This window comes from Geotrypetes seraphini, chromosome 3 (assembly GCF_902459505.1).
Source record: "Geotrypetes seraphini chromosome 3, aGeoSer1.1, whole genome shotgun sequence".
NCBI classification, from domain to species: domain Eukaryota; kingdom Metazoa; phylum Chordata; class Amphibia; order Gymnophiona; family Dermophiidae; genus Geotrypetes; species Geotrypetes seraphini.
Genome location: NC_047086.1, coordinates 37,595,391 through 37,609,770, shown reverse-complemented (window position 1 = coordinate 37,609,770; position 14,380 = coordinate 37,595,391). Strand labels below are relative to the sequence as shown.

The 14,380-nt window shown below is 45.0% G+C and overlaps 1 long non-coding RNA gene across 1 annotated transcript in view; it reads right to left on the bottom strand.

The window, feature by feature from the left end:
• Positions 1-977: 977 nt before the first annotated feature.
• Positions 978-14,380, bottom strand: part of LOC117358064 — a 191,238-nt gene continuing 177,835 nt past the window's right edge. Inside the window, exon 3 of the long non-coding RNA XR_004538940.1 lies at positions 978-1,868. This is a non-coding gene — a long non-coding RNA (uncharacterized LOC117358064). The remainder of the gene's footprint in view (positions 1,869-14,380) is intronic.

Genomic DNA, 14,380 nt, shown 5'->3' with positions numbered 1-14,380 from the left:
GTACCCAACCCTCCTGCCGGACCCTCCAACGAACCCTCCCACCCCGGAACACCCCCCCCTTGGTCTTACTTTCAATTGGACCGGACGGCTTTTCGCACATCTGGCCAGCAGGCCCGCTTCAGTCCAAATGAGGTGGGCCCGCCCCTCCCCTGCCCAACCCACAGGATCCTAGGGCCTGATTGGCCCAAGTGCGTAAGATCCCTCCTATAGAGGGAGGGGCCTTAGGCGCCTGGACCAATCAGGCCCTAGGATCCTGTGGATTGGGCAGGGGAGAGGTGGGCCCGCCTCATTTGGACGGAGGCGGGCCTGCTGGCCGGACATGCGAGGAGCCATCCGATCCAACTTGAAAGCAAGACCAAGCAGGGGTTTCAGGGTGGAGGTTCATTGGGGGGGTCTGGCAGGAAGGGTTGAGCACCCTCCTGCCGGCGATCTTAGGGGAGGCCATGGGGGGGCGGCAGGAGAGGTTTGGTACCCTCCTGCCACGATTGTTGGGAGGGCCGTTAGGGGGTCGGCAGGAGGGGTTGGGTACATTCCTGCCAGCGATCGTCAGGGGGGGAGGCAGGTTCTGTCGGCAGGAAGGGTTGAGCACCTTCCTGCCGTCAATCTTAGGGGGGGCATTGGGGGGTCCGGCAGGAGGAGTTGGTCACCCTCCTGCCGGCGATCTTCAGGGGGGCCATTGGGGCGGGGCAGGGAGGGGGGGTTGGGCATGTTAAACCCGATTCTGTAACAGGCGTCTACAACATGGACGTCGGTTACAGAATCGGGTTAACTTTGGGCGGGTGTAGGCCCAATTCTGTATAGGACGCCCAGGACCGGCGTCCTATACAGAATCCTAATTGTACAAACCTGTGTATTGGGTGTGGCTTGTTTAAATGGGGCGGCCTATCTAAAAATATGAAAACTCATTTGCTAAAAGTATAATTCAGTGCACAATAAGGCAACATACCCAAATGATTCATTGAATTTAAATGTACCGTTTACTTCCAAAAATCATAGATAGTGACAATGTTCATAGTGGTAGAAACACGTGCAAAGCTTCCTCATCTTTCCGCCAATTTCTCACTTGTTTTTCATCTACTTCAAAATGGCGTCCAGCTACACAATTGCCGTTTTCTTTCACAACAGCAACGATCTGGAGTTTAAATTCGCAGCGTAAGACTTGCATGGTGGCATGATATTGGTAAGTGCAAAATTTTATCAATTTAATTGTTCAGTATAGAGTTGCAAAAGCCTACAGGGGCGTGCCAAATTAGATGCTTTTACTTCAGTAACACCGCGGCTAATAACATGGGGTGGCTTATCTTAGAGTTTTAAAACATAAATGAACATTTTCTGTGGCTAATAGAATTGGGCGGCCTATAACATGGGGCAACTTATCGTTGGGGGGAAATACAGTAATCCTGAACAATGTTTTTCCTACATGGACCTAGAAGGACACACACGTTGTACAATACTTGTTTTAAACCACTTATAATGCCATTTGGCTAGCGCTGCGGGCACTGGAGTAGGTTCTGGAAGGCAAGGCAGTCGGAGACTTCTCGGACAATGGGGCAGTGGTGGCCTCTATCAGTCAGCAGACTCTCAACCCGGGGAAATGGTCACCGTTTCCCCAGGCGTTCAACTCCATTGTTCGTTGGTGGAAACATCTACAGATGAATCTGATGGCCTCAGCAGTAAACACAAAGGCAGCTTTCTTGTACAGCCGAAGATACAAGCCCAGAAGCTCAGGGTTGGATGCGTTAATCCTGCCATGGCTGGAGAAGGGTCTCTTCTGTTACGTCGCTTCCGGATTCAGTACTCAATCCTTTCCCGCAATCCGGGAGTTGCAGAAATCCAAACATTTTTCTAACGGCGTTAAGTAAAATTATCTGCAATTTAAAGAAAAAAAAAGTTCTTACTTTGAAACATTAAATTTTTATAAACGATCAACCATTATCATCAATTACACACTTACCTAGCAAGTGCATCTCATATTTTTAAAAAAATTGAGAGAAGCCAATGACCATCAACCTATCAAGTTATTCAATGAACCTGATAAAGAATTTTGACATACACATGACAGTTAAATTGATCACTAATTGCTCTGTCTGTGTTGCCATTACATGTGAAGATGACAAACCTGACATAGAGGATGCTACTATTTCTTTGATTGCTTTGAAAAAAGGAGGAGGATAAAAGGAAAGGCCTGAATGCGGTAGCACGAAAGCGAAAATTTCAAAAATGTATGAGGTAAATGCAGATGATCCTTAGCTACAAAAGGCTTGAGATCAACTGGTGTCTTAAACTGAAGTACACTGGCCAGGCTTCATGAGATTTATGGCTGCTATTACTCATATAATAATACATAACACGTTCACATGGCCAGTGCAAGGTAGAATAAAAAGCTAAGCAAACAAACCAAAACTGCAGGCTTGTACACGATGCAGGCAAATTTTATTGTGACAAATAAATCATATCTAAAAACCTTTTACCAAGCGAGGGACCCAACACGGTCCGTGTTTTGGACAACCTTCATCAGGGGTCCATGGTAAAAAAGAAGGAAAGAAAAAAATTGTCCCCCAAAAAACTGGAAAGATAACGTTGATGTCACGCCAAAAGTCGCAAATATCTGTAAATGATCGCCAGAAGTCTGAAACAATTAGGTCAAAAATTGAGGCTTTTAATCTATATATATAAAATCGGAGGTATGTATGTGTGTATGTGTGTGTGTATGTGTGTATGTGCCGCGATCACGCAAAAACGGCTTGACCGATTTGAACAAAACTTGCTATGCTGATCCCTCACTACCTGGGATGATATGTTCTGGGGGTCTCGCGGCCCACCTGCACACGTGGGCGGAGCTACAAACAGAAAATCAGATTTTACCCATTCATGTCAATGGAAAAAATGTAAAAAGCTGCCAACGCAAAAACGGCTTGCCCAATTTGAACGAAACTTGGTATGCAGATCCCTCACTACCTGGGGTGATATGTTCTGGGGGTCTCGCGGCCCACCTGCACACGTGGGCGGAGCTACAAACAGAAAATCAGATTTCACCCATTCATGTCAATGGAAAAAATGTAAAAAGCTGCCAACGCAAAAACGGCTTGCCCGATTTGAACAAAACTTGCTATGCTGATCCCTCACTACCTGGGGTGATATGTTCTGGGGGTCTCGCGGCCCACCTGCACACGTGGGCGGAGCTACAAACAGAAAATCATATTTTACCCATTCAAGTCAATGGAAAAAATGTAAAAAGCTGTGGGACCGATTTGAACGCAAATTGGTATGCAGATCCCTCACTACCTGGGGTGATATGTTCAGGGGGTCTCGCGGCCCACCTGCACACGTGGGCAGAGCTAAAAACAGAAAATCAGATTTCACCCATTCACGTCAATGGAAAAAATGTAAAAAGCTGTGGGACCGATTTGAACGAAACTTGGTATGCAGATCCCTCACTACCTGGGGTGATATGTTCTGGGGGTCTCGCGGCCCACCTGCACACATGGGCAGAGCTACAAACAGAAAATCTGATTTCACCCATTCAAGTCAATGGGAAAAATGTAAAAAGCTGTGGGACCGATTTGAACGAAACTTGATATGCAGATCCCTCACTATCTGGGGTGATATGTTCTGGGGGTCTCGCGGCCCACCTGCACATGTGGGCGGAGCTACAAACAGAAAATCAGATTTCACCCATTCATGTCAATGGAAAAAATATAAAGAGCTGCCATTCTCACAGTAATTCAAAAACTGCTTGACCGATTTGACCGAAACTTGGTATGCATATTCCCTCACTACCTGGGGTGATATGTTCTGGGGGTCTTGCGGCCCACCTGTACACGTGGGCGGAGCTACAAACAGAAAATCAGATTTCACCCATTCATGTCAATGGAAAAAATGTAAAAAGCTGCCATTCTCACAGTAATTCCAACTACCTGGGGTGATATGTCCTGGGGGTCTCGCGGCCCACCTGCACACGTGGGCGGAGCTACAAACAGAACATCAGATTTCACCCATTCATGTCAATGGAAAAAATGTAAACAGCTGCCATTCTCACAGTAAATCTAAAATGGCTTGACCGATTTGAACGAAACTTGGTATACAGATCCCTCACTAACTGGGGTGATATGTTCTGGGGGTCTCTTCACCCAAGAATTTATATGTTCTTGCTCCTGGAAGTGAAACTAAAAATGTAGTTTATAATCAAGTTTTGTGTTAGTTGTATTGTATTCATTTTGTCAAATATTTCACATTATAATTTGAATATTGTACTTTTTATAAAGCTGTAAAAAAATAATTTCATTCACCACTATAAAGTATCTTTATTTGAATCCATTTACAGTGTTATTGCTATAATTAAATACCCGTGCAACGCCGGGGCATCAGCTAGTAGAGAATAAAAAGCTAACACACAAGCCCAACACAAGAGCTAACACATGAGTCCAAACCAAAACACAGAGGAGGGAAAAGCCTCAGAAATGAACCTCCCACCTTACAGTGGCAGTTAAAGGTGTTCAGGCAATAACCTCATTGGCATTTTTTTTTAAAAAAAAAACCTCCCCTAATGTCTGGAAAAAAAAAGCTCTCTGTGTAGTGCAGTGAAAAAAGCTTAATGTGATAAAAACAGGTGAAACGTTCAACTTATCTTAAAGGACGATCGGTATACCAACGATGGTCCAACGTTTCACAATTCTGCTGCCTCAGGGCGTCGCAGAACTGATCAAAAACTTTAAAGAGGGACTCTGTGCAGCCAGGCGCACTTTAAAGTCATACACACTGCCTACAGTCAGTCTGGAGCTTTCCAATTTTCACCAGGGCTGCACATGGCAAAGGGAAGTCTCCAGGGCTGGTCATATTCAGGGTGGGTGAACCGCTGCCGTTGACCTCTAAGAGTAAGAACAACTTTGAAGGTAGACTGGGAGGGAGGGGCATGAAAGAAAAGAGCAGATACCATATTGTGGGCTTGAAATACCAATGTGGGGGTGGGACATTGAAGCGGGGAGAGAGGGCACCAATGTAAAAATCAACTCAGGGTACCACAATCTCTTGAGCCGGCACTGCAAATGATGCTGCTACATGCTTATAGCTGTACATGTGATATTGTGCTCAATTTCGCCTATACATTCAGGCCCAGCTTATCCCAACAGATGAAGGATATGATTAAAATGCCCTATAACAGCTCACATTCATATAAGAATAGCCTTACTGGGTCAGACCAATGGTCCATCAAGCCCAGTAGCCTGTCCTCACGGTGGCCAATCCAGGTCACTAGTACCTGGCCAAAACCCAAGGTGTAGCAATATTCCATTCAGAATCCTAAAGAATAGCAAGATTCTGGAATCCCAAAGAGTAACAAAAAAGATTCCGGAACCCCAAACAGTAGCAACATTCCATGCTACCGATCCAGGGCAAACAGTGGCTTCCCCCATGTCTTTCTCAATAATAGATGATGGACTTTCCTTCAGGAACTTGTCCAAACCTTTCTTAAAACCAGCTACGCTATCCGCTCTTACCACATCTTCTGGCAACGTGCTCCAGAGCTTAACTATTCTCTGAGTGAAAAAAAAAATTCCTTATATTGGATTTAAAAGTATTTCCATATAACTTCATCGAGTGTCCCCTATAGTATGTAATGGTTCAAAATGTCTTCCTACAGTAATTCAATTTTCCATGTTTTGTCTCTCTCTCTCTTTTCTATGCTGTTGGGTTTTTTTTTCCAAACTTTTTCACAAATGATCACCTGTGGCTAGCCATATGTAAAGATGGACAAAAATCAACAGTTTCTGCTCAAAGACATAATATACACACAATAGTGAATAGGCATTATGCAAGTAAAATCAGGCAAGAGGAATAATACATCACAAATATAGTGCTATGCAAAATGGTAATAAAATATCTCAATGTAAAAGAAAAAGAGAAATATCATAAGTCCAAGATAGGATCCCAATTCCTTTTCCTTTGTTATTTGTATTAAAATCAATAAAACTTATTGAACACAAACTTTTTCACAGACTCAGTGTTGCTGAAGCATCTAATTCTCCTTAGGTTTGAACATTCATCCTAGGACATATTTAGACTGGAGCAAGCTGTCCTAAAATCACAATATTTTAGAAACCGTTTTTCACACCAATAAATAATTTATCTCTCTGGAGCGCTGACAGATCGGCCTACAAAAATCAATAGGGAAACATTCTTGACAGGGCTGGGAATCGTGTACTTAAACAGGAATCTCAGACTGGATTTGGATGGTCAAGTACAAGAGATAGAATAATCATGTCTCCTGTTAAAAGAGCTTGATCAGCTAGCAGGGAAACGTCACAATCTAGATTTAAACATTATTTGGCTTTGAATATCCAGTTATTTTTGAGCCAGCTAATGCATAGAAGCTTAAGTCAAAATTCCGCATTTACGTGTAGGTCTATGTGCTAAATCTGGCTGCTTAAGGGATTAATATCAGCCCTTAAGCAACCATGTGCTAACTCTGTCCCGCAACACCCCCCAACATAGCCAGCTCAGTGTGTGACGGTGGCTAAGAAAGCAAATACAGTCAAACCTCGGTTTGCGAGTAATGTGGTTTGTGAGTGTTTTGCATGACGAGCAAAACATTCTCGCAAATCTTGTCTCGCAAACCGAGTATTGATTCGATTTGCGAGCCCCCCCTGAGAACCGGCATCGCTCCCTCCCCCCTCCCCCGCGTGAACCGGCACCGCCTGCCCGAACAGCATTCAGCCTTACCCCATCTGGCACCGGCACGCAGCCCACAGGACGTGCCGGTGCCGGTGAAAGAAGTTCCTGCCTCTTGCTTAGGCCTTCAGCATCTGCGCATGCTCAAGGCCTTCTGGTTCTCGCTCTGTCCGAGATTCTCGGAGATCTCGGAGAGATCTGTGCATGCTCAAGGCTCGGAGAGATCTCGGAGAATCTCGGAGAAAGCAAGAACCAGAAGGCCTTGAGCATGCGCAGATGCTCAAAGCCCAGGTAACTCTAGCGATTTTTACTATTTGCAGAGACTCTCGGTGTGACACATCATCTGCTTGTTTTATATTATCTTTTTCAATATTTGTTGTGACATATGTTTTTTCCTTTATCTACCACGTTACTTCTACAAGGCTGTGCCATTCTGAGATGCTGGGGATGGGATTTAATATACCATCTTTCAGCTGCTGCAATCAAAGCGGTTTACATATCATAATATATGAGAAGTACTTATTTTGTACATGGGGCAATGAAGGGTTAAGCCGGTGTCAGGTCAAAAGCGCGCCGGGACAAAGGCGCGCCCAGACAATTGAGCGCAGCGCGGGGGCGCGCGCCACACAAAATTACTGTTTTTAGGGCTCTGACGGGGGGCCATGGGGGGAACCCCCCCACTTTACTTAATAGAGATCGCGCCGCGTTGTGGGGGCGTTGTGGGGGGTTTGGGGGGTTGTAACCCCCCAAATTTTACTGAAAACTTCACTTTTTCCCTGTTTGTAGGGAAAAAGTAATGTTTACAGTAAAATGTGGACGGTTACAACCCCCCAATCCCCCCATAACGCCGGCGCGATCTCTATTAAGTAAACTTGGAGGGCTCCCCAACAAACCCCCCCGTCAGATCCCCTAAACACTGTAATTTTCTTCGGCGCGCGCCTCCATCTTGCGCTCAGTTGTTGGCGCGTGCCTTTGTCTTTCGCGGGGTTGTCTATGAACCGTTAAGCCACTGGCATGAAGTCATATAGAGCTACGGTGGGAATTGAACCTGGTCACCCTGATTCTCAGGTCATTCTCGCTAGGGAAGGTTCAGGAGGATAGTAGTCATAGAGATAGGGTTACCGGATGTCCGGATTTTCTCCGGACATGTCCTCTTTTAGAGGACATGTCCAGGCGTCCGGACGGCTTTTCCAAAATCCGGCACTTTGTCCGGGTTTTGAAAAGCTGGTGAGATCGGGGCCCAGGACAGGAGTGCGTCTGCGCATACGTGGACATAACGTGATGACGTTGCACGCGCGCATGATGTCATCAAGCCGCACCTGCTGTGACGGGGTCAGGGGTAAGCCTAGTGCTGGCAACCCGGCTCCTGCTGAGGGGCTTCGAGGTAAAATTACATTATTCGCCGATGACGCCAAACTATGCAACATAGTAGGCGACCGCACAACAGATGAAAGCACAGTGCCCGACAAAAGCTCAATGCCCGACACTATGACGCAGGACCTACTCCTGCTGGAGCATTGGTCAAAGACTTGGCAACTAAGTTTCAATGCCAAAAAATGCAAGGTCGTGCACCTTGGCGGCAAAAATCCATGCAGGACTTACACCCTAAATGGTGAGATCCTAGCAAGGACTGTAGCAGAACGTGACTTGGGGGTGATCATTAGCGAAGACATGAAGACTGCCAATCAAGTGGAGAAAGCTTCATCCAGGGCTAGACAAATCATGGGCTGTATCCGTAGAAGTTTCGTCAGTCGTAAGCCCGAGGTCATAATGCCGTTGTACAGATCCATGGTGAGACCCCATCTGGAATACTGTGTACAATTCTGGAGGCCGCATTATCAAAAAGATGTGCGGAGAGTTGAGTCGGTTCAGCGAATGGCCACCAGGATGGTCTCAGGTCTCAAGGATCTCCCGTATGAGGAACGACTGGGTAAGTTGCAGCTGTACTCACTCGAGGAACGCAGAGAGAGGGGAGACATGATCGAGACGTTCAAATATGTCACGGGCCGTATTGAGGTGGAAGAGGATCTCTTTTTCCTTAAAGGACCCACGGCAACAAGAGGGCATCCGTTGAAAATCAGGGCTGGGAAACTTCATGGCGACACCAGAAAATATTTCTTCACCGAAAGGGTGGTTGACCGCTGGAATAATAAATAAATAAAATTGCAAATCATGTTTAGACATAGACTGGATTAAAACAATGGCCACCTTAATTTAAGAATAACCCCAGGGCTCGGTACTTGGGCCGATCCTTTTTAATATTTATATCAATGACCTGGAAAATGGAACATCCAGTGAGATCATCAAGTTTGCAGACGACACAAAACTCTGCCGGGCAATCAGATCGCAGGAGGACAGTGAGGAACTCCAGAGCGATTTGTGTCGGTTAGAAAAATGGGCGGAGAAATGGCAGATGAAGTTCAACGTGGAGAAATGCAAGGTAATGCATTTAGGCAGTAAAAATAAGGAATACGAGTACAGAATGTCAGGTGCAACTCTGGGGAAAAGTGAACAAGAAAGGGATCTGGGTGTACTGATAGATAGGACCCTGAAGCCGTCGGCACAATGCGCGGCAGCGGCAAATAAGGCAAATAGAATGTTGGGCATGATAAAGAAAGGAATCTCGAGTAGATCGGAGAAAGTTATAATGCCGCTTTATAGGGCAATGGTCAGACCCCACTTGGAATACTGCGTCCAACATTGGTCTCCCTACCTAAAGAAGGATATAAAACTGCTGGAGAGGGTGCAGAGACGAGCAACTAAACTAGTGAAGGGTATGGAGAAACTGGAATATGAGGATCGACTTAAAACACTGGGATTGTTCTCCCTTGAGAAAAGGAGACTGCGTGGGGATATGATCGAGACCTTCAAAATACTGAAAGGAATCGACAAAATAGAGCAGAGAAGATTATTTACAATGTCCAATTTGACACGGACAAGAGGACATGAAATGAAGCTAAGGGGGGGCAAGTTCAGGACTAATGTCAGGAAGTTCTGCTTCACACAGAGAGTGGTTGACATCTGGAATACTCTCCCAGGGGAGATTATTGCGGAATCGACAGTCCTAGGCTTCAAAAGCAAACTAGATGCATATCTCCTTGAGAGAGGCATATAAAGATATGGTTGGCTATAAAATAAGCCAGGTGAATACCTAGCAGGGCCTCCGCGTGTGCGGATCGCCGGACTTGATGGACCGAAGGTCTGATCCGGAGATGGCGCTTCTTATGTTCTTATGTTCTTATGTTTATCAAATGAAAGCTGGAAGAAATTATTTAAATTTAGGGCTCCTTTTATCAAGCCGTGCTAGCGGTTTAACGCGCGTAATAGCGTGCTTTAAACTGCCGGCTGCGCTAGCCGCTACTGCCTCCTCTTGAGCAGGTGGTAGTTTCTGGCCAGCACGGGGGCTATTGCATGATGAAACGTCGCGCGCGTTAACCCCGCTAGCGCGGTTTGATAAAAGGAGCCCTTAGTGAGTACAGCCCAAATGGATGGTGGGAGATCATTCCAGGTTTTCAATAAACAGCAGAAGGATGCCTGGCAGCACTAATCAATAAGTGTCAAGATACTTTAGGCCAGTGTTTTTCAACCTTTTTACACCTATGGACCAGCAGAAATAAAAAAAATTATTCTGTGGACCGGCATCGGTCCGTGGATAGGCGGTTAAAGAACACGGGGCTAAGTCGTGGGCCAGACCCTGCCCATCTCTACCCAATGTCCACCCCAGACCCCGCCCCCATAATAGTACTAATTGCACCTTGCACGTCCCTTGCCTCATCTGGCAACGTCAGAGAGAAGGCTTCCGGTTCAGGTGCAGAATGTCCGTAGGAGCCACTGCCTGTGCACTGAATCAGTTAGGAAGAGGGAGCTGGCTCGAAGATAACGCCGCATCGATTGCACCATGGACCGGCAGTTGACGAACACTGTTTTGGGCCTGATGCACATGTTGGCCCTGTGGACCGGCAGGAAATTTCTGTGGACCGGCACTGCTCCGTGGACCGGTGGTTGAAGAACACTGCCTTAGGCAACATCTATATGTGTGTAAGGGATTATGAGCAGGGCTGTACATCAATTAAAATTTCTAATCGAATGATTAATCACAATAAAAATATTTGTGTGATTAATCGCATAAAACTCTCCCCACATTTTCTCCTGTATGCTACAATACATACATAGCAGACATAATTTCTCAAAACTGACACATTTCAATTCAGTTGTCCCATAGAAAGGTGGTATATCAAATCCCATTACCCCTTTATTAAACTAAAAATAAAATCATTTATCTTACCTTTGTTGTCTGGTGATTATATCTTTCTAATCATCTTGTTCCACATCTCTGGTTCTGCTTCCCTGTGCTCTGTCTATTCACTCTTTTTTTCCCCCCACTTTACTTCCTGCCCTATATCCATCAGCTTTTCTTTCATATTTCTTCCTCCTCTTCAAATCAATCTAGTTTCTGTCCCTTCTCAACATTATTAACATGTTAATTGTTCAGCCCTAATTATGAGTGCAGATAAGTACAGAGGGATTCCTAGATGGTAAGCCTTGTGTGTCAGGCATAGAATTTTATGTTCAAACATTTTATTAAAGGACTAGAGTAAAAATGCATATAAATTATACAGAAAGATATTCTTTACAAATAATAAATACTTCACAAATGTTAAAATTCTAATCCATATATTATATAACATTCTGTCATTCCTTCAAACGTTTTATATAATAAACCATAATCCCACCCATCCATTCCCCCCATTTCCTCCCTTCCATCCAGCAAATCTCTCTCTCACCCCCCCCCCCCCCCCCCGGATGAAAGCTGACAAAAATAAAGAACTGGAATGTAATTTAAACAACCTTAGCTTCAACGTAAATCATTGAGAATTAAACTTCTTGCTCTAGGTGAAAGGTTTTGAATATGCGGATCCAAAACTTCCATAAAAAGACGAGTTCTTCTAGACAATTGCCTAACCTCCCAAATCTCAAACAAAAGTAAACGATGCAGCTGGTTCCTCCAATGCCAGAAACTTGGAGATTCTTTCTGTAACCAAAATTGCATCATACATTTATGCCCAATAATACATGCCTTCTGAAATAAAAGACATTTCCTTTGACCAAATACCCCACAAGCTGTTGATTTACCAAAAATTACTCCCCTTGGAGAACCCACAACAGGACAACCCCATAAAGAACCCAAATATAATAGGAAGGACACAACCAAAAAGCATGAAATAATGTGCCAAGATCCTTATCTCATTTGATACAGATTGGGGAATTTACCAAACCCGCATGAAAAGCTTAAATTTGGGAAAAATAAGCCCTATGTAAAACTCTATAAGAACATTCCCTCCAAACAGAATTTTAAATAGAATATGATATTGAACAGGATATAAAGTTTGGAATAGAGGAGATAGTCAAATCAGCTTAAGAGCCTCGCCTTGTTAAAGCCTGGTGTTATAGCTTAAGGGGCATCATTCTATCTTTGTCACCCATGTACATACATTGTATATTATCGTACATAAAAATACATATGTTTTCTTTGAGCCTTTTCAATTAACAACATTTTTGTCGTTGCCACAACCGGAGAAAGAAAAATCCTGAGTGCTCTGTAAATGAAATATGATACTCTTGTCTCAGTTAATTAGCCATGTTTACCATGAACTTTATTCTTTTTTTTTTTAATCTTGTTATATCAACACTAGTGTTTTAGCCCATTACATTCGTTACAGTAACGGGTGCTAGAATAGCCCCACTTATACCCTGACTCTGACCCCACCCATGCCCCGCCTCTATCATGCCCGGACCCTGCCTCCCACTGATCCCAGTCCCACCACTTCACCTTTCACCATTTCCTTTGTACCCTTTTGGCCCTCCTGACAGGGTGTTTACTTACCCGAGGCGGCAGCAGCAGTCCTGACGTACCAACCTTTCCTCCCTCAGTGCTCCAAAGCAGCAGTGGTCCTACCGTTTCCATCTCTCCCTTTCCCCCTTTCACACCCTCTACCATCTCTCTCTGACCCTGTTTCACCTCTTTTGCCATCTTTCCCTTTCCTGTCCCCCTCTGTCCTTCCCCAAGACCATCTCTCTTTCCTGCCCCCTCCACACTCCCTGAAGTCTATCTCTCCCTATCCCCTACCATCTCTCCTGGTCCCCCTAGTAGCCCCTCTGTCTCTGTCTCTCTTTCCTCACCTCCTGCCTCTGCGGAGCTCTCGCGGCTCCTTCAGCCATCTTCCGCCGCGGCCTGCAGCCGCCGACAGCTGCCGCAGCCGACATCCGCCTTGGGGGTTTCTCGCGCATGCGCACTCCTACCTGTGGTGCCCTACAGCGCACAGAAAATGGGAGCACGCAGGTGGGAGAGCGCATGCGCGCTTAGGGCTTTCTTATATTAGATTTTGGATCCCAATTGAGGACTTGAGCTGAATTTAAGTCTGTATTTGGTTGCTTACTGTATAAATATTGGGGGATGGGGTTTCTTCTTGGGATAATTTTTGTAAGTCTTAAATTGCTTTCTGTACAAGTTATGCTTGATATATAATTTGAAATTTATAAATAAATAAAAAAAATCAGCATAAGGGCCTCGCCATTATATTCTGCAAGGTCTGAAGGCGCTTGAGATTAATTTTTTTTATTTTGGGCAATGGAAGATTACGTGATTTTCCCAAGGGTCACAATGAGCTGGAGAGGGAAATAAATAAATGTATAAAAAAAATCCTCAGTTGTGTAACTAATGATGATTTAAATTTTTATGTTCAAATCTGTTTTATTATGCAAAACAACAGAAAGCACAACTGCGATAGTAAAACATGGTATACAATGTCACCCAACAACAGCCGCGGAGGACTGGACTCTGATGTCCCCCGCGATTGAACACCGCCCCCACCTCACAGAAGAAAACCCCCCCCCCAGCTCCCCCCATCCCACCCCACCCCCCCAATGAACATACAACTCTCAAGTAGGGTACAGCAATGGTGTCGAGAGGAACGGACTCACAAATGGAGCCTATTCAATACGCTGCTACGACTTTCAGGGGTCAAAATGTTCAAATATGGAGTCCAAGTTTGAACAAAGTCTCTGCAATTAATCGTGATTAAAAATTGCCTTTGAAACCCAGCCCTAATTACTGAGAGCCATGATCAGAACTTTGTAACAGGTGATCGTCACAGTCCACACTGAAAAATCCCTTCCCAGATACAAAAATGCTGGATTTTAGTGGCATCCTCTCTCATTTCCTCCACAAATGCAACCGATTTCTCATTTCCAAACCAGGTACAAGTTTCATACAAATGTAAATTGCACAAAGGACATAAAGTTAGTTTGCTTTCACAGCTGTGAACTGGTGCATCTTGGATCTTTTCCAGATAAGCCCCGCCAAAAAGTTAACCCCCCGCCACAGTTTTAGCTTACACCATGCTAAGTGAATACTTGGGGAAAGTGATATACAAGGGGGGACTCCGCCCCCCCTTGAACTCCCCCGAGTCATTATTCAAATCATGTGAATAATTTCCTCGGAGGGCTTCAATAGTTTAATAATTTATAAGGTGGCGGGGCTTAAGTTTTCGCCCGTGCACTTTTTGCATTAGTGGTGGCGGGGCTTAAGTTTTCGCCCGTGCACTTTTTGCATTAGTGGTGGCGGGGCTTAAGTTTTCGCCCGTGCACTTTTTGCATTAGTGGTGGCGGGGCTTAAGTTTTCGCCCGTGCACTTTTTGCATTAGTGGTGGCGGGG